This window comes from Phocoena sinus, chromosome 13 (assembly GCF_008692025.1).
Source record: "Phocoena sinus isolate mPhoSin1 chromosome 13, mPhoSin1.pri, whole genome shotgun sequence".
In the NCBI taxonomy this organism is placed as follows: Eukaryota; Metazoa; Chordata; class Mammalia; order Artiodactyla; family Phocoenidae; genus Phocoena; species Phocoena sinus.
The window spans coordinates 55,010,051-55,030,960 of record NC_045775.1 but is presented as its reverse complement, the minus strand read 5'-3'; positions in this window follow the sequence as shown (position 1 = coordinate 55,030,960).

Below are 20,910 nucleotides of genomic sequence, written 5' to 3'. Positions count from 1 at the left end.
TTTCAAACCTTCACTGCTTTGCCTACCCAGCTCCCGCCGTACTCCCTTTGCAGCTGACCTCCAATTTCACAGAGGAAAGAGAGACTATTGCCCGTAAAGCCCCTCATCTTCCCGCCTGCTTGCTCAGAATGCATCTTCTTTTTTGCTTCTAGAGGAAGACTTTCTCCATCCCAGTGCATTCATCAGAAATCCAGAGGCCGCCCCTACTTTCCTCTGCACCCACCTCTAGCTATCACACTCTCTCCCTCCCTCCATGACAATACAAGTCTCACTTGCTATCTGTTCCTAATTCTCCCTTCAACCTGGATTCTGCTCCACTGCTGCTTTTGCCAGACTCTCCAAGGACCTCGTCTCAAGCCACAGCTGGCTGCCCAGTGTGCCCCTATCGACCACCCCCTCCTTGAAGACTGGCCTCCTCTTTGGCCCCATCTCCTCCTACTTCTCTGGCTGTTCCTGTTCTCTTTCTCTGTCTGCACTGTAAATGTTGGTGTTTCCTGCTCTCCTTCTCAACTGTATACACTTCTTTTGGATCATTCCATCTATAACCATGGTTTCAACTATTATCAAATTCCCACAACTCCTCAATCTGTAGCTCAGGCCAAGATCTTTCTTCTATGCTTCGATCTGCATGTGTTGTGAAGCCATCAGTGTGATCATTAAGGTCCATGGTTTTAGAGTCAGACAGATCCAGGTTTGAGTCCTGGTTCTACCACTTATTAGCTGTGTGACTTGGGTCAGGTATCTTAAGCTCTCTGTGCTTCATTTTCCTCAATTGTAAGCCAGAGATCATAATGTACTTACCTTATGGAGCTGCTGAGAAGATTAAATGAGATTATGTAGAATGCTTAGTCTAATGTCTGGCTCAGAGAAACAAGCAACGCAGTTATTTTTATAGCATTTAGTTGCCTAGCACTCATCTTTCCCCCCCCCCCAAGCTTTTATTTCCTGAACTGTGAGGCACTAAGCAATTAAAATCATTTAATCATTAAAAACAAAAAATGAAACCCCCATAAAGTAGGTGTTGTATTCTCTCTCTTTGTCTCTGAGGCTCAGAGACAAAACATCTTATGCAAGGTCACAGCCTGGGAGTGGCCAAGCCAGGCTTTGAATGGACTCATGCCAAAGTCCTCCTCAGCCACTACAGTTAGCCCATCTCTCAACATATTCACATCAAAATTCATTCCCTTTTCCGTGCCCCACACTTGCTTGCCCTTCTGCTTAGAATCTCATTTTGCCAGAAGGCTGGCAACATTTACCTTGTCAGCAAAAATCAACCCTCCAGGGGCAAGAAGGGTGTGGAGGGCAGCCCCTACTCCATCCACCCGCCAGGAGGCCGCATCCTCTTGTCTCCACCCACCCACTGCCCTTGCCTGCCTGCAGCCAATGGGGTTACTGCTGCAGCAGCTGCTGGGGTCAGCACCTATCAGGATACCCAAAAATAACGGTTAAGGACCCCTGGCTGACACTAGCCTTGGCCCCAAATCCACCCCTTGCTCCACTGGTAGGGTGACGCTGCTAACACCTAACTATGTTCACTTTGTTCTCCTAAAGGTCCCCAATACCCCCTCCCCGTTTGGTTTCCCCAGGACAAAGTGTTAGGAAGATTCATGCAAAAGAGCTGTCCTGTGTGAAAGGTTTGGGGGGCCGCTTGGAGGAAAGGGAATTGCCAAGGTCTGAGCCTCTGAATCTGTGGGGCTTCCCTGGTGGCGCAGTGGTTGAGAGTCCGCCTGCTGTTGCAGGAGACATGGGTTCGTGCCCCGGCCCGGGAGGATCCCACATGCCGTGGAGCGGCTTGGCCCGTGAGCCATGGCCGCTGAGCTTGCGTGTCCGGAGCCTGTGCTCCGCAACGGGAGAGGCCACAACAGTGAGAGGCCCATGTACCGCAAAAAAAAAAAAAAAAAAAAAGAACCCAATAGTCGCATCCAGGTCTAATTCAACTGCCTCCCGGCCCTCCACTAGCTGTCCCCATTCCCCCAGGAGGGGTCAGTAGCGAGCAAAAGGTGTTGCCATGTTGCCATAGGATGGGGCTGGTGACCTTGCTTCTTGGCTTCTTATCCAGTTCCCTGGGCAGAAGTCCGAAGAAAACACTCCGGTCACACAATTGGTCTTTCATTAGCATCTTTTCTGGCGGGGAGAATTTAGGACTGAAGCAACTGGAAACTAGATTCTTCGCCGCCAACCTCCCCGCCCCCGCCCCGGCCCCACCCCTGTTGGGCTTCTACTCCCGCTCCAGGGGCCTGGAGGCTCCGTGCTAGGGGGAACCGGGTGCGAATTTGGTTTCCCGGGTGTTTTCCACCGCCGGCCAAGCCCCCAGCCTCCCCAGCCCCGGTCCCAGGCCCACGGGAGAGTGGTCACGTTAATTGCTCCCGGGGCCTCCAGCACGCCCCTCGCCCCGCCCCCAGGGTGACTCCCACCTTTTCCTGTGCAGCGGAGGGGCCTGCTGGGCGCGCCCCTTAAGTGGCACTTGTCCTGGTCGTTCCTGGGGTGGTGCGTGGCTCCCCAGGGTGTGAAGCCCGAGCCTGGCCGCACAGCCTGTCTGAGAATTCTTCGGATGTCTCCCACTGCCCGCACCACGTTTGGAGTTGTTTCGCAGGCCCGCTGCTGGAGGAAGACACCCAATCTGTACTGGAAAGAGAGATGGTCCAAAGAGCTGGCTCGCTCTCCAGCTACTCACTTCCTGGAAAACCACGTAAAAAGAGGAAAGAGATCTTCTCAGTCAATCAAAAAGACAGTACTGATCAGGGACCCAAACTGTTAGAGTGGTGGTGGGAGAGCGTGGGTAAGAATACCAAACAAACAAAGGAAGAAGCCTACGGATAGTATCTTACTTACCGGGTAACCCCAGGGCAGTGACTGCCATGGTGGGCGGCACAAATCAATCAACCTGGGCTAGTTTAAGGTTTATGAACATCGACTTCTTATTCCCTGGAATTCTAGAACTTTACAGCTATAGAAACCTTAGAGAACACCCATAATCACTGGCCCTCATTTTAAGGCAGAGACCTAGAGATTTAGGTGACTTGAGTAAGGCCATGCTGTTCCTGCTGTTAGTTAACGATGAGTCACACCTGGAGCCTAAGTCCTTAACTCTCCTTACACCTATTGTCAAATGAGCTTCTGCTCCCAGCCTCACCTGCCAGGTGGGGAGGCCATGAGTATGGTGTAAGCTCAAAGGAGCTGGTGTTAGGAAAGCATTCACCAAGTGAAGGGGTCTCCCTTAGGTTATGTAGAAACTTTATGTAGAAACAATTTTGTGTTTCAGCGGAAAACTAAATCATCTATGTGTATCATGCACACCCTCGAAGGTTATGAGATTCAAGCTCCGTCCATTGTCTTTAAGCTATTTTTCAACTCTGTAAATTGTATGTAATTGATAGATATGTATATCGTATCCTATCTGGTAGAGATTTGACTTCTTCGACTTGTTCCCACCCCCACTGCATTGGCAGGAAAAAAAACCCACTTCTGTCTTCATTTGCAATTCATCTCAACAGAACTTCCTGTAAATTTGTGGTGTTTCTACTTTTCCTTTGAACCAGTTATGAAACTGAGTAGGCCCCTGTGGGGCTCCTGGGCACAGAGCCTTTCTGTGTCCCGCTTCTCTTGATTGTAGGGAATAAGCCTCAGTCTCCAAGACCTTCCCTGAGTTCCAAAGGGTAGGTTCAAACAGTGGCTAAACAGGGAAGGGAGGGGATGCTGAGACAAGGGAGGAGTAGTCAAGAAACAATAGTGCAGCCTTGGGGCAGGGTCCTGGTTCTGCCTTAAGGGAAACACATAACAATATCTTTGCACTCTTCCGCAGAACTAAAACCCCCAACAAATGGAAGATGATAACTACCTGATGAAGCATTCTTCATTCCAGAGAGAAGGTAACCTTGAGAACCACAGATGCTCATCAGGAGACCACCTGAGGCTAGATTAAAGGAATGCAGGCTCTTCACACACCCTGATCCTTATCAGCAACCCCACCCTTGATCCATTGCTATAAACCGCCTCACCAAGTCCCCCTGGGACACACAGTTTTGAAGACATTAGCCTGCCGTGTCCCCTTTTGCCCGGCAAAGCAATAAGGCTATTCTTTTCTACCTCACCCAAAACTGCATCCAAGGTTCAACTTGGCACTGGTGCACAGAGGCTGAGTTTCGGCATCAGTCATAACATCTATCTGCCTGTTTCCATCATATCATTTGAGCAAAGTAAACTCTTTAACGTGTGTTCATTTTTTATGGAAATCATGATTTTACCTTATAACAAAGTCGTACCTTGTCCCATTGTGTGGGGTGATGAGTAGCAGCTGATGGGTCTGTTTCTGTGTCCAAATGAATCCAAGAAGAGCTACACTTCTCTGAGTTTACAAGGGGGGACATTGTGTCCAGGGATGGCAGCTAGGGTGGCTGACCTGGGCCCTGCATCCCCACTCACTGATTGGAAGGTTATTCAGGAAAACTGGACATGGTTTAGGGTGGCTCTGACCTTCAAGGAAGGGAAGGGGGGTCTCTGTCATGGGCTGCCCTGCAGATGAACTCTGCACTCTCTTTTTCTGCCATTAAACAGCTACCTGAGTAGACATCACTTCATTTTTTCTTTCTTTACTGGTATTCATTAGATATTTTTAAATGTCTAATTGTGAGAACTTGTTCTAAGAAGCTTGAATTTTCATGCTGAGGCATGAAATTAGTGTCCAGTAACTCAAAGCCTGTCTGCTTCACTACTTAATTTAGAGATATGCTGGTTGGTGCAAGGCTTCTAGTGCCAAAAGACATCATTTCTGAAGCCTCTTAGCCAAGCACAATGAAAAATATAACCATAAATACTCATTCCAATGACTCCCCAGGCCATAGTCACAAAGCTTTTACACTGCATTTACTCAGGGCTCCCCAGCCAAAATCATCTCACTCATTCTTCTCCAGGGTCCTTGGAAATGTCTGCGTCCTCCCACCATATGCCTTACTGTGTACCCACTTCCTTGCCGGCCATGTATCTAGGTGCCAGGTTTAAGCTGTGGGCCATGATTTCCTGCAGTCGTTAAGCCTCTGGCTCCCTGGCTTTCCACGAGGTGATGTTCTAGCCAGAGGCCCTGGGGGCTGCAGCCTTGGAATTTGGGCTTTTACTCTAGGTGTTCCTTGCCACTGGGGTTCAGATGTCTAGGCAGAGCTGATGATTCTCTGGCCGTGGCCTGAAGGATGGATTTGCAAAGCTGATTTGCATGGTCTTAGAAGAATAGAGGGAGAAAGGTGGGAGTTCACAAATTGTAATTCTCCTCTCGCCCTTCACTCAGTCCACAGAGGCTGGTCCTGCTGCCAAAGGTCAGGCATGGACCACTCGCTAGCCAGTCCCTACCAGGATAAGCTGTGAGGCCCCTACTTGTGTTTCTTGAAACTGGCTACAATATTAGAACTAACTGGGGATCTTTAGAAATACTGATGCCCAATCCCTGCCCCAGACAACTTAAATCTAGAGTTTTTTGTTGACCGTTGGTATTTTTTAATTGAGATATAATTTAGATATAACAAAGCACATGAATTGTAAATATACAGCTTGACGAATTTTTGCACCTGGGTAACTCCCACTGAGATCAGTATTCAAGATGTGGAAAGCTTCCAGTCCCTCTGGATTCTCCTTTCTGGCTTCTATCTACCTATCTATCTATCTATCTATCTATCTATCTATCTATCTATCTATCTGTCTGTCTATCTCAAGGCCCATCAGATCAGAAGCAGGGGCAACCAGCTCTTTTGAACTTTTCTAGTCCTCCCAACTGCTGGAGTAGGTGAGGAAAAAAAATCATCCTTCCCTCTATCCATCTTAGGTTCATTGGCTGGGGCTCTGTAAATTAGACTGAAAATGACAGAATAATAAGAGAAAAACCAACACGTTTATTAACATGTGCATTGCACATACACTTGGAGCACACAGAGATGACAAAAGAACAAAAGATAAAATTTTAGAGAAGTCACAAGACAAAGGAAAAGGACTTTGAGGCAAAGGGCAAATAGTGGGAAGGCAGATATATGGGGAAACTACTGGAAGATAAGGACTAGTATTAGCAAGGTTTGTTTTGGAGATTCCTCTGGTGCTCAAGGTTGATAAGGGTTTAGAGTTGTCCCCAGTGATTAACTTCTGACCTTCCCGGAAGGGGGGGAGGGGACATCTTTACAAATTTATATCCTACTTTTTTTGGCAAATAGGGGGAGGGCAGAGAGCTTTTCTTGTATCTGCTTCATCTCAATTGCCTTTAGCTCAAAATAATTCTTATGCCAAAATGGCATATTTTAGGGTGGCATAGCATGCAACCCTTCACAGGAAACCCATGTCAAGCACTCTGGGTCCACCTCTTGCGTCCCCTCACTTGGCTTGAGGGAGAGAGAAATGCCCAGGACTACAAGACAACTTTCTCCCTAGTATCTTCACTACTAACATTTAGAACAAGTTGTTTGAAGATGAGTGCCTGATGGGATCAGAAGGACAGAACTTAGCAGGTTTTCTGTTTGTTTGTTTGTTTGTTTAATTTTAGGGTTTCGGGGCCTTGGTTGTTTTTGTTTTTCAGTTTAAAAGCCCTGCCTAGAAGGTCCAGTACATTCCTTTGAAAAGAGTCAGCCACTTTTTAAATATGGGGGCTTCAGCTGTGCTTAACAGAAGTAAAGTTCCGGGCTTCCCTGGTGGCACTGTGGTTAAGAATCCGCCTGCCAGTGCAGGTGACATGGGTTCGAGTCCTGGTCCGGGAAGATCCCACATGCTGCGGAGCAACCAAGCCCGTGCGCCACAACTACTGAGGCTGCGCTCTAGAGCCCATGAGCCACAACTACTGAGCCCAAGTGCCACAACTATTGTAGCCCGCATGCCTAGAGCCCGTGCATTGCAACAAGAGAGGCCACCACAGTGAGAAAGCTGCGCACAGCAACGAAGAGTAGCCCCCGCTCGCCACAGCTAGAGAAAGCCCGCGCACAGCAACAAAGACCCAACACAGCCAAAATAAATAAATAAATAAAATTTAAAAAAAGAAGTAAAGTCCCTTATGTCCTCCCTCATACTATTATGTGTGTGGTAAAATATACATAAGATAAAATTTATCATTTTAACCATTTTTAAGCATACAGTTCAGTGGCATTAAGTATCTTCACAGTGTTGTGAAAACCATCACCACTATCAAACTTCTAGAACTTTTTCAGCATACTAAACTGAAATGGTACCCATCAAATTATAACTCCCCTTTTCCCCCTCCCCCAAGCCCCTGGGAACCACTATTCTACTTTCTGTCTCTATGAATTTGCCTATTCTAAGTGGAATCATACAATATTTGTTCTTTTGTGTCTGGCTTATTTCACTTAGCATAATGCCCTCAAGCTTCATCCATGTTGTAGGCATGTGTCAGAATTTCATTCCCATTTTTTTTTTTCTTTTTGGTCGCACCATGTGGCTTGTGGGATTTTAGTTTCCCAGCCAGGGATCGAACCCACACCTTCAGCAATGAAAGCATGGAGTCTTAACCACTGGACCACCAGGGAATTCCCAGAATTTCATTCCTTTTTAAGGCTGAATAATATTCCATTGTATGGATATACCACACCTTGTTCACCCATTCATGTGGGACATTGATTATTTCTACCTTTTGGTTATGGTGACTAATGCTGCTCTGAATGTTGCCATACGAGCAGCAGTTCAAATGCTGTAGCATCCATATTTTTTTCAATGCCCCTTTGCTGATTCTAACATGCAGCAGGGTTGAGACTCCCGCATGGTTTGGAGGTTCCTGAGCTGGCCTTGTTCTCAAAGTCAGGCTTCCTCATAGGGCAGCTGGGGAAGCCATGAGGACACAGAATCAGACAAACCTTTGTTCCATCAGGGTTTCTCATTGATCCCAGGTCACGTTCAGTGCTGCCTCCGTGGAGGTGGCGTCCTGTTGGTGTTCCTGTCTTCCTTTCTAATCAGCTGCCTCAGTGACCCTGAGCTCCTGGGCCTTCTTGCAAATTGGTCCCCTCTTTTCCTTGAGATCAACTCCACATGTGAAGAGGGGGTGGAGGCCTTTGTTTTCTACAAAAGATCTTGCTGCACCCTTTCCTCCAGGGCAGGGAGCATCTCTTAGTTTTTACATTTGCATGACCAAGAGGAGACACTCCAAGTTATCTCCTTAGAACAAAGAAAATCTGCCCCAAGATGACTTCCTGCTTCTACCAAGCCTCAGAAGCAGCTGTCAGCCCTTAAATTGCTGCTTCAAGGACTAAAATAAATCAGTCCTGCTTAGCCAAACACCCCGTAATATTCACAGGCCTGCCAGGTGACAGGATCTGGCTTTGCGTCTGAAGTGCATAGAGCAGCATGGGCAGAGGTTACTTGGGTGTGCAGGGGCCACTTTGCCATGTGGGCTGGGGACAGGTCCATTTCACTCTACCCCGAGGGGTCCACAGCGTGGCTCACAGGGTAGTAAGGACTTCAGGGGTTACCCTAGGGCTGCGACCTCAGGCTCTGGCAGGAGTGGCAGTATCAATGCTCACCTTGGCTTTGAGGGCCAAGAGTGAGCTCATGTGCTCCTCTGGGGCCTCCAAAAATTGGCACTGGAGGAGGCCAACGTTCTGGGTTCTTCAAGTGGCACCTGCGCCAAGGATTTTTGAGTTTTGACTGCTCAGGGGGTCTTCTTAGGGCCTCTGGTCTGAAGAGACCTTGGCAAACTCTGATTCACCCAGATAATTCTCAAAATCAATAAATAGTGAGACTGATTCTTACAAAAGTAGTTTCAAATCTTCCCATTTTCCAGAGTTACAGTTAGTTTGAGTCTCATGCTCCCCAACTCTTCCTGCTCTGAGGGTGCTGATAGAAAGTGAAATGGTCAGGATTCCGAAAGCAAGGCCAGCCTCTAGAGAGTGTTTATGCAAATGGCAACTGTAAGCCCCAGAGCAAGGAGCTAGACTTCTCAAGACTTTCCAGCCTTCTGGTTTGCATAAAGCGGTTCTTGTCCTGAGGATGAACCTGTAAGGCAGAAAGAGCTAAGGAAATCTGGGGCTAACATCTTCTCTAGAAGGTTTTCAAGGTCAAGGTCTTTCTAATGAGAGCCATCCAGCTATTCAGGAATAACTGCCTTCTCGTCATCAAAACAGGAGCTGGAGCCCTGAAGAGGGAGGCAGGCACAGGGCCTGGTCTACCCTGGCTGAGAATGGGGTGCTGGAGACTCACAAGCTCTTTACGTTAACCTTCTCCATGCCAGGCTCTGTTCCCCAACAAACTTCAAGGGAGGACCTATTTTGTGCAAGTCACACTCCTGGGCCCTGAGGGACACAGAATGAGATAAAGCAATGTGAAATTTACTATCTGGTAAAGGAGAGACTCAGGCATACAAAGTAAGGAATCAATGCCCCAAAAGAAGTATAGGGGAGGAAAGACTTTCCCTGTACCCTCCTAGGTTCATTAGCTGCATCTATGAAATAAACAGGAAATGGACAACAGGCAAATTAACAGGAGAAAAGATATACAAATTCATTATCTTTTCGTATTAGGTGGATGGGGCATGATAGGGGGAAAAGTGAATACCCAAAAAAGTGGTGGGATTTGAGACTTTATGTGTCCTCTTAATAGGGGAAGGGAAGGGGTGTACAGGTCCCTTAGGGGAGAGTAAATTATTTTAAGGAAAGATAAATGGGCCCTTAGAAGAACAGATGAGAGATAAGACTGTAACAAAGTTTGTCAGGGTGTGATGTGGACTTCCACTCTCCTTTCCTGTGGTGAGAGTTGATCTTCCTAGGTTAATGAAAATGCCTTCCTGGGGGAGGAGATTTATGACAATTGAGCTCTTTTTGGAGGATCTGTCTTTAGGCAGATAAGAGGAGTTCAGAGAAAGCCTCTCTCTGCATTTCAACTGGCTTCAACTCAAAATAATCAATATAAGCAGTATATCTTGGGGTGGCATGTCCTGAACTCCTTCAAAAGCATGAGTAGAGAATGCAGAAGTTACCCTCCAGCTGTGTGGGATGTTCTTTGGTTAAGGCTGCTGCCCTGTTTGATCCAACTTTGGTATTCTTTTAAATAACGGCAGATACTCACAACATAAAATTTTATTAGGGTCAACTGTGTGCTAAGCACTCCAAATGCATTAATCTGTTTAGTTGATATAACAACACTAAGAGGAAAGTATTATTATCTTTGTTTTACACATGAGGTTAAATGCTGTTTAGAGATGTCAGATGCTATTCCTGAGAAGGTCCACCTGGTAAGAGGGAAGCCAGAATTTGAGTCCAGCTTGGTCCAGTTCTAAAGCTTGACTTGTTAGTGTGATGCTTGCTAGACTTCCAGATGCATCGACAGGCACAATGAACAGACCTCTGAAGAAGTGGGCGTTGATTCTGGTTTCAGTACTATCCAGTTTGTGGACTTATGTCAGTACTTTGTCCCCAGGCCTTCGGTTTCCCCCTCACTTGTTTTAATGGTTAAACCAGATGACTACAAATGTGCCTCCCATTTCTAAAATTCTCTCGATCTAGGGTTTTCAAGTTCCTGAAATGAAACCATCTTATGCTCACTCTTTTAAGTGCCTAAATCCCAAAGGACATTTAGGAGGCAAGTAAGCTGCTGTTGTGCTCATGCCTCTTGGACTTCTGGGAAGGATGCTAAAAATGTCTGAGTGCTGTGACAGGGGACAGAGGCAGGGGTACAGAAGTAGGGAGCCACGATCACGTTTGAAACGAACTCAACAAACTTACTCTTTTACACAGCGTGTATTAGGGTTGACCACTATGTCAAACAGCCCCATATTTCAATGACTTAACCCAAGGAAAGTTTATTTCTCACTTTGGAACAGTCCAACCCAAGTGTCCTAGTTCTATGGCTCTCCTCTCAAGGGCTTCTCAGGAATCCAGGCTCTTCCTGTTTGCGGCTCTGCCTGACTCCTAGGCCCTGAAAGTACTTTGCTTCCAGTTGTAGAGAATCACATGAGAGGCTTTTAGGGTGCAAGAAGTAGCATGTCTCACCTCTACCCCATTCCATGGGCCAGAATTGGTCACATGATCCCACCTAACTTCCTAGGAGAAGTTAGGAAATATAGTCTCACTGTGTGCCCCAAAGGAAACTGATCTTGATGAATACATTGTAGTCTCTACAGAAGTCCATAAGTAGTCAAGTCAATCTTAACAAAGGAAACAGGGAACTTACCCTACCGGTCATGGAGATGCTCCACTGCTGTCCTCTTTGGGCTGTCCATGTCTGTTTTCCCACCATGACTGCTCATAATATTAACCCGGTGTCCCTGGGTGGAAATAAAGAGAACCCCTTTCCTTCTTTCATTCTCTAAGAGAACGTAATAGGACTTTCTTAGTGTCTTGTCCTGGGATCAAAGGTAATAATAATAATGCTAACTAGCATTTATTGAGCACACCTCATATATCAGGAACTTACACACATTTTCTTAGAGTCGGGGCAAATCTCAAGGTCTGGATGACATATGCGGAATTGAATAATTCCATTTATTTTTTAAGTTAATTAATTGTTTTATTTATTTGGCTGTGTCAGGTCTTAAATGCGGCACATGAGATCATCACTGTGGCATGTGCGACCTTTCATTGTGGTGCTCCGTCTTAGTTGCCCCACGGCATGTGGGATCTTAGTTCCCTGACCAGGGATCGAACCTGCGTCCCCTGCATTGGAAGGTGGATTCTTAACCACTGAACCACAAGGGAAGTCCCACTGAATAATGTCATTTAATTTACCTTTTCTATAAATGGCTTTAATGTCTATTTTTAATGCTCATTCTGCTGGGTGGCAGAAACTTAATTTCACTTGATTTGGCCCTTGCTCTATCCCAGGTTTTGTCTACGTTTCCAGATGACGGGGAGTAGCTGGGATTCAACGTCCTGGCATCTACCATTACATCCTGTCAAGTGACAAAAGTAAAAAAAATTCGAGTCTGATGTCCCTTACTCAAGGGAAACCAATCCACAGACTGGGAGAGTGCAGTGACTCACAAGCAGGGGAGCACTCTTGCGGAGGATGTTTGGACGAAAGCGAGTTTATAGAGCGTTAGAAGAGGCAGTGCAGAAACAGGGCATGATTGGCTAAGGGGTCAGAGCTCCCCTTATAAGGCGAGCAGGTCTTGTTTTCTAGGGTGAGATCAGCTGGCTAAAGCCAAGCTGGAGGACTGTGGTTGGCAGGTACTAGGATTCCGTGCGGGAACTTAGATTTAGATTTGTGTCATGGGTGGGGCCCCTGGGGTGGCGTCCTTTCTGTGGGTCATGATATGCAAATTAACGTTATCAATCCGAATTACCAGACTTGACATTCCATCAAGCCTCGGCCTGCTTTGCCCCTTTGCTCCACACCTTAAAGCCATGTTTCTCTCTGGTGCCTCAAAACCACCTCCCACTTCACCAAGTGAACCACACACCTCACCTTCCTGCCGGGCACTTCTGTCTGACAAATTCCTCAGCCCCTGAGTGGGGAGGACACCACCACCTCTCCTCCAGGAGGGTGGAGGGGAGAGGGGGGAAGCCCCTTTCTCAGGGACCTACTACCTATGTTTTGCCTCCCCTCTGCTTCTCTCCTCCCTTCCAGGGTTTTGATAATCCTTAGTTCTCAGTTTTTCCATTTCTAATATTTATGGCGCAAACTTCATGCTTCAATTATTCAAGGGTTAAATTTTTGCAGTTCAAAAGGCTTCATTCTTACCAGTCCTAAGTAGTTTTCTGGTTTTTCTGCTTTATCACTCTTCCCCTGAGGCAATAAATGCTACTGACTTCAAGGCGATAAGGAAAGACTACAGACAGAATCAGGAGTAGGGCAAGGGACACTAGGAAATAAACATAGGGGGGAAAATTGTCAATTTCTCAAAATATTTTTCTGTCCCAATCTCACTTAAGTCTCAGTGACCACTGTATGATACAGTGGTGATACACCCATTTCTATCTCTATTTAACAGATGAAAACACTAAGCTTTATTTTTAAGATCTATTTTGCCAGGAGACTTTTTGGTGTATGGTGGGTGAAAAGTTTAAAGATCATTTTGAATTGGTAAAAAATTAGAAGGTCTGTTTGAAAGCTATGCAGCGTTATTGCTTTTAAGCGCCAACATAAACTAACCAGTATGAAATCTGGCCTAATGGAGACAAGTCTTAGACTTTCTTTAACAAATACCTAAGGCACACTTGAAATTTGTAAGATGCCTATTATTTGGAATGGATAAAACAAAAGGTTTGAGAACTATCCTCTTAATTGAGTTTAACTCCCTCTTGCAATCTCATCTAATGATTAGCTTATTTTAAAAATCCTCTTATTTACGAACAGTATGAATGTAAAGTTCACTTAATCATTCAATAAACATTGATTGAGACCATTTCCAGGCCCATGTGTAAAGAGTAATTAGTTGTTTTTTTTTTTAAATGAATTTATTTGGCTGTGTTGGGTCTTCGTTTCTGTGTGAGGACTTTCTCTAGCTGTGGCGAGCGGGGGCCACTCTTCATCGCGGTGCACGGGCCTCTCACTGTCGCGGACACTCTTGTTGTGGAGCACGAGCCCCATACGCGCAGGCTCAGTGGTTGTGGCTCACGGGCCTAGTTGCTCCGCGGCATGTGGGATCTTCCCAGACCAGGGCTCGAACCCGTGTCCCCTGCATTGGCAGGCAGATTCTCAACCACTGCACCACCAGGGGAGCCCCTGTTTTTTTTAAAAATAAATTTATTTATTTATTTTTGGCTACGTTGGGTCTTCCGTTGATGCACGTAGGCTTTCTCTTGTTGCTGCGTGTAGGCTTTCTCTTGTTGCGGTGAGCAGGGGCTACTACTTTTTGTTGTGGTGCCCGGGCTTCTCATTGCGGTGGCTTCTCTTGTTGTGGAGCACGGGCTCTAGGCACACAGGCTCAGAAGTTGTGGCTCCCGGGCTCTAGAGCGCAGGCTCACTAGTTGTGGCCATAGTTGCTCTGCAGTATTTGGGATCTTCCCAGACCAGGTCTCAAACCCATGTCCCCTGCATTGGCAGGCGGATTCTTAACCACTGCGCCACCAGGGAAGTCCAAGGGTAATTAGGTTTTAAACTCTCCACTTTGCAGCATTCAGATTCTTTAAGCTGCCTCCTCCCCTCATCTTTAAAATCTTTTTCTAAAATTTAACAGTGAAGTTTCTTTATTCAGTGAATGCTTGAAGCAGATGACTCTTCACCAGAGGTGGGGTCTGGGAGCCTCTCCGAGGAGAGAAGGCAACTGAGGCCAGGGAAGAGGTGCTTTTAGAATGAGACGATGAGAAAGGCAGTGCCTGGCAAGGCATAGCACCAATGGAGCATTCAAGGAACGACTAAAAGCTGCAGTGGTGCTGCAGGAATGAAACACCCTGTCCAGGACCTCTTGGGGGAAGACCTTAATTTCCCAGGGCTGGATCCCTCTATGACTTGCTTTGACTGAACCTCAGTGCCCCGGGATGACTGGGCTTGTCTTGTACCCTAGTGAAGCCCATTCACACCTTCATCTCATAGCGCCAGACAGCATAGCAGAAAAATCTGGAGGAGCATAGGACACAACAACAGAGATGAACCAAAGATGGTTGCACAGATGGGTCTTTAGAGAGGATGGGTTACTGCGGGGACAGTAGGTTGGTGGCAGGGGAGTGTGGCTGGGGCTCTCTGATGTCTAAAAAGAACCATGGTAAAAAGTTAGTTTTGAAGCTCACAGACCTTTGGTTAGGATTACAAGTAGCACTTGTTCGAGAGCCTCCAGAGAAGGCCTAACCTACATGTCCAGGTTCAACTAGGGCCTAGCATCTTATGGCGGAAGAATCAGCCACCTCAGAAGGAGGGCAGCCTGGCATCTCTGAGGCTTGCGGGCATTGGACTCAGTGGTTCCCAAGATGCTCACATCTTGTTAGAAAAGACAGCAATTTCCTGTGGTTAGAGGGAAGACTGGGGCCCTTTTTGGTAGACCTTGGTGCAGCCTACACTGGCATCCTTTTTTTTTTTTTTTAATAAACAATTCATACGTTTTTTCTAAAGTAACAATATTTTATTTATTTATTTATTTTTGGCTGTGTTGGGTCTTCGTTGCTGCGCGTGGACTTTCTCTAGTTGCAGGAAGCGGAGGCTACTCTTCGTTGCGGTGCGTGGGCTTCTCATTGTGGTGGCTTCTCTTGCTGCGGAGCACGGGCTCTAGGCGCGCGGGCTTCAGTAGTTCCGGCACGCGGGCTCAGTAGCTGTGGTGCGTGGGCTCAGTAGTTGTGGCTCGCCGGCTCTAGAGGGCAGGCTCAGTAGTTGTGGCACACGGGCTTAGTTGCTCTGCCACATGTGGGATTGTCCTGGACCAGGGCTCGAACCCGTGTCCCCTGCATCGGCAGGCGGATTCTTAACCACTGTGCCACCAGGGAAGTCCGCGCACTGGCATCTTTGACGAGATGTTATATAAGTGGTGTTGATATTGCCACCTAACTTCCTTTTCAAACACCAGAATCGATAACGGCCATTTCCAGTACTTGGGCAAGTTCATAATTAAGCCGAAGGTGACCGTAAAGGAAGAAGTCAGGCTGACCTGGCTTCAAATCCTGGCTTCACCACTTTCAGGTATGATAGATTAAAGATGGCTGCAAATTCTTTTCTACTCCTCCTCCCATTGAGAGGCAGACTTGATTCCCCTTCTCCTTTGACTAAGAGGGTGCAGTAGAAGTGATGCTAGGGCAGAGAAGACTTGCAGCCCCTGCCTGGCTCTCAGAATGTTCCTGAGACATTCCTTCTCAGAGAGGCTGCTGTAGGTACTCTGGGGTGACAGCCCCAGCTAGCATTTGTGCAACAAAGCTGTGTTTGCACATCTAGCTCAGTGGAGCCTTCAGATAACTAACTGCAGCCACAGCCAATGCCTAAGCGCACCTGCATTAGAGACCCCAAGTGAGACACCCTCACCTCCAGCTGAGCCTCAGAGAATCATAAGTAATATAATAATGTGTTGTTTTAAGCCAGTACATATTGGGTGAGATAAGCACTCAGAGGTTTAGTTTCCTTCTGTAAAATGGGCAAAATAGCAGTATCCACTTCCTAGAGTTATTGTGATATGAATGTAATAATGGTGGAAGCGCCAAACGCAGTGCTCGGCACACAGTAGGTCTTCAGTAAATGCCAAGCTCCTGCCTGCCCCTTCTCCAGGAGGCTATATATCCCAGGTATGAGTGAATCTTGGCCACTGCTCCAAACTTCCTGGGCAGACACCCAACTTTCCTCAAAGGGAATGCCTAGGATCAAATTTGAAAGTGGGGTTGGAGAGCACTTGATTTTTTTCTTTCTGGGACAATCTGTGACCCCATTAAGAAAAATATCACCACCTTGTATGAGGAAAACGGTATGTTTTTTTCTTTCTCCTCAATCTAAGAGATCAAGGAATTAAGGCTTCACCTTTTCTTTTTTTTTTTTAAAACAAGAAATATGCTTGCTCACGCTGAAAAGTACCGGCTTGAAATAAAACAACTCCCCTTCTGTTTCACAGCCAGCAGTTTTTCTGCAGCACCCAGCCCTGCAGAGCCACAGACTGCATGCACAGTGGGCAGACTTTGTTGAACAGATGAACAACTGTGGCTTAATCTGTTTTGGGAAAAGAAAAAAAGTCCTGAAGCAATTGATAAACAGGAGGCTGAGGTCAGCGTGAAGGAAGAGTAAATGAGGCCCGATTGGGGACCGCTGGAACGTAAGCTTCTTTCATCCCCAGTCTTGAATCAGGGGGGCGTGTGAGTGATAGTCAGGACTAATCTGCCGGGAAAGGGGCTGAGAACCTCCTGCATTGCCTGAGTTTGGAGTTATGTTTTCATTATCATTCAAAATTATTTTAAAATTTATATTCTTTTACTTATTTATTAATCAAAAACTTTTTCCAAAATTTTTTGAAGTATAACATAGAAAAGTGTACAAATCCTAAATACAGACCAGTGAGTGTTCACAAACTAAACACATCGTGTAACCAGCATCCAGGTCAGGAACAGAAAATCAGCGGCATCCCAGAAGCGCCCTGCATGCCCCGCCCATAAGGAGAATCTCTGTCCTGACTTATAACGCCGTCATTATTTTCACTAGCTCATACGCATTCACGGGTATTCTAGAGACATTTTACGCATATACAAGAACTTGGGTATGTTATGATTTTGTGCAAATGTAAAATGTACTTTGCACTCTACGTAGCATATTATCCAGACTGTTCTGCTTCTGGCTTTTTTCACATTTATCTTGGTAATTATTCCATACCACTACCTAGAAAACAGCTCGGTTTCTGGAGAGGCCACATGGTATCCCATTGTCTGAATGTACCACAATTTATTTAATTTTCTTAAAAGGCAGAGAGGTTGTGTCCAATCTTTTCAGAGCTGGATTTTTGAAGAAGTATTCTTGAGGTATCCTTGTGGTCCTTTAGATTTAAGGTGGCAGCCAGGCATTGCTCTTTGGAAGCCTTATAAATACGACTACTAGTTCTTACTCTATTCTGAACTGGCGTGGGGTGTGGTACCGCCTGGGGTGCTCGATTATTTTATTGCCTCGTCCTGTTAGGACTCAGTTGTTGCATGTTTGAATGTGTATCCAGGAAGTGGAAATAATGTCCCTGACACCCTCACTTCCTTTTCTGGCAAACCTGTGTCCGGTGAGTGAATCCAGCTACTTTCACCCACCCCCGTGTCCTTCAGTCAGCTGCTTGCTTAGCCTGTCTCGTCTTTGCTGAAATCTGGAGATTTTAGGAAATGGACCTAGAGAGCACTTCCAGGCAGGACGAGTTTGAGGAACTATTGTTTATTTTGGTTAAACCAAGCCTTCCTCTTCTTTCTGCCTTTTCTTCCTCTGTGGATTCTTTTTGTCCCTCACTTCCAACCGGAGCCCCAGTTGCTCTGAACTCAGCTCTCAGAATTCTTTAGACTTAATGTGAGTTCAAGTCAATGCCTACCTCTTGCTCCTAGTGGTACTTGCCCTTTAAATTTCTTACCCACCATAATTATAGAACAAAAAGCTTTGCCTCCTTAAGCTTTTTCAACTCCCTGACAGCAGGCACTGCTGTATACTCAGGAGTTGGGGCAAAGTCCTCACAGCCCTCCTTCACCACCAGAATCATGCCTGTCTTCTCCCAGCCCTCAGAGGATAGACAGGAAGGGGGCAGGCCTGGCTTGTTCAGGACCTCAGGGTGTGAGGCAGGACTGTCCCAGTGTTTGTTTCCTGTGGCAGAGGGACAGATGCCACCAGCTTTTGCACAGGGTGCCAAGGCCGAGCTGCAGCAACATGTCCTCCAAAAGCAAGGTCACAGGCAAGTATCAGGGGCAGGGCGGCCCTAGTTCCCAACCTGAAGGTTCAGTGTGGTAGGGAAATCCTCAGGGGTGTCCCACCAGGAGGTAAGGATCACTGGATCACCTTTTGGCAACCACACCTTCTCTGGGCCTAAGTGACCGCCTGGTAGAGCTGTAATTCAGATTAAATGAGTTGATATACAGCTGTGGTGAGTGCTCTGTAAATGTTAGCTCTAATTATTATGTGAAGTGGCCCAGACACGGTGACCCCACTTGCTGTTACCAGGAGCTAGATGAGCTTGTCTGTCCTCCTCCGACTCGCCCTGCTCTCCCGACTTGGCTTGGGGTGACAGTCCAGGCTCTTCTGGCCTGACCCATCTTCCTAGTCTCCACAGACCCCTGTGCACCTCTTCCTCCTGCCTGTAGCCTTAGCGAGCCTTCACTCTTGCACTCTTCCTCTGCAGGACCATCAATGCCTCGACCTCCTTCCAGAAGGGGCAAAAAGCCCACTGCGTGCCAAAGAAAAAACAAACGCTTCCTTCCCTGGTGCTTTTGTGCCTCTTTCATCCCTCGTCTTTGCACTGTCCAGTCTCCTTCCAAATTCCCATTTCTGGTGTCTCCCTGCCCCAGCCCTTTGTATGTGCTGAGGATAAAGACTGGTGGTGGGAGAGAAGGATGCACGATCCTTACACTTGGGGACTCTCCCGAGATCAATGACGGTAATACGTCTCCATCCTTCGGCACCTGTCTCTATGCAGGAAGATAAGGGCAACAGAACTGAACTTTAACATTGTGAGGACCCACTACAGACCTGGCTCTGTTCTCGGCCCTTTACACTTACTCTGTCATTTAATCCTCATGGCAGGTCTTCGCACAGGTGTATTAGGACCATTCTGTAGATTTTCAAACTGAAGCTCAGAGCAGGTACACATCAAGGTCTCATCACTACTGGGGAGCAGAAATGGGATTTGAATCGGGTCTGCCTGACCCCAGAGCCCAAGCATGTTAAAGAAAATTTGAGACAGTGAGACTTAATACAGTAATAACATTTTACATTCTGTTTTGTAGTTGGATCAACTAGCCCGAGAAGCGGTGTCTTCTACTTTTGAACTTGGCACCCATGATGTCTTAGCCAAGGACTTCAAGCTTTGTCTTGTCCGCACACAGGCTTGATTTCGAAATAGCCAGTTTGTAGACATTCAAAAGTATTCTTGCCAACACTCACACAGCACATTTGTTTTCCCAAACTTCTGAAATACACTCCTCCAGAAATTAATCACCCGAGGACAGCAGGTACTAGGGAGGTGATATCCAGGGCTCCCCACCTCCTGTGAGGGGCTAATCAGGACAGAAGCACATCACAAAAGGCTCTGACAGAGAAACCAGTGGAAGGAAAACGGTACCTCATGGTGTGAGCGTCTAAAATGGCTTGAGAGTTTTATTCAAAGTAAGCAATGCTCACCTTCACATGACCTAGAGAAGCAGTGCTCAACCGTGTTCTTTTGCAGCTCCGAAACTGTCACAGATGTATGACATATCTAAGCAGAGGTTCAGTCTTACCTTCTACCCCAAGTCTTCCCAACCTGTTCCCCTCAAGGTTTAAACTATGCCCTCTCTGAATTTTTGCCTGAAGCTCTCTTTTGAGCATAGTCTGCCTAATGATACCTCTAGTTTTCTCGTATTAAACAGAGGAACTGCACTGGGTTTAGTAGTGTCCTCCCAAAGTTCATGTCCACCCAGAACCTCAGAATGTGACCTTATTTGGAAATAGGGTCTTTGCAGATGTAATTAGTTAAGATGAGGTCATTCTAGATTGGGGGGCGGCCCTAAATCCAATGACTGGTGTCCTCCTAAGAGAAAGGAGAAGGAGAATCAGGTGCAGAGACACAGGTAAGGAAGAAGGCCATGTGACGACAGAGGAAGACAGTGGAGTGATGCATCTACCGGTTTCCCTCCTATCTGAAAGTAGAGCATTCCCAGGAAAACTTTTGTAAGCCAAAATCGTGTAAAGCAAAGAAGCAATTACCTTAGGACACATCTTGCTAACAGATGCACAGAATAAATCGAGATACAGCACAGGTGCTCACAGACACAGTTCAAAACTGTGGTGGCTGGATGTTGAGATGCTGAGTGTAGCTCCCAGGGAAGGAGCTTGGTGGTGCCATACTGGCTGCTTGGGGTGTGCTGCCTCTATAACAGCTCCTGCAAAACCAATAGTGAACGCTATTTTCACTTTTCACCCTTTTTTTTTTTTGGGTAAAAGCCAAATTCCTTTTCAGATTTCTTTTGGTTAGTGAAAACAGGTTCTAATGTAGATCTTTCATAAAAGCGAAGTGACGTAAAGTGAACTTTTGAAAAGTGGGGGATACTGGTACAGGCCAAGGAACACCAGGGATTGCCGGGAACCACCAAAAATTAGGAAGAGGCCAGGAAGGACACTCCCCTAGAATCTTCCCAAGGAGCATGGTCAGGCTGACCCCCTTGGTTTCAGACAACTAGCCTCCAGAACTGGGAGAGAATACTTTTCCAGTGCTGTAAGCCGCACGGTGTGTAGTAACTTGTCAGCTCAGTCCTAGAAAACTAATATAAGGACTTTCATTCGATTCTCTAAATAAAAAGCTTCCTTTACTATGAACATTTCCATGAGCTATTCTTGTTTTTAAACAAGGCTCCCTGAACCTCAGTTTTCTCACCTAAAGATTGTGTATCAATC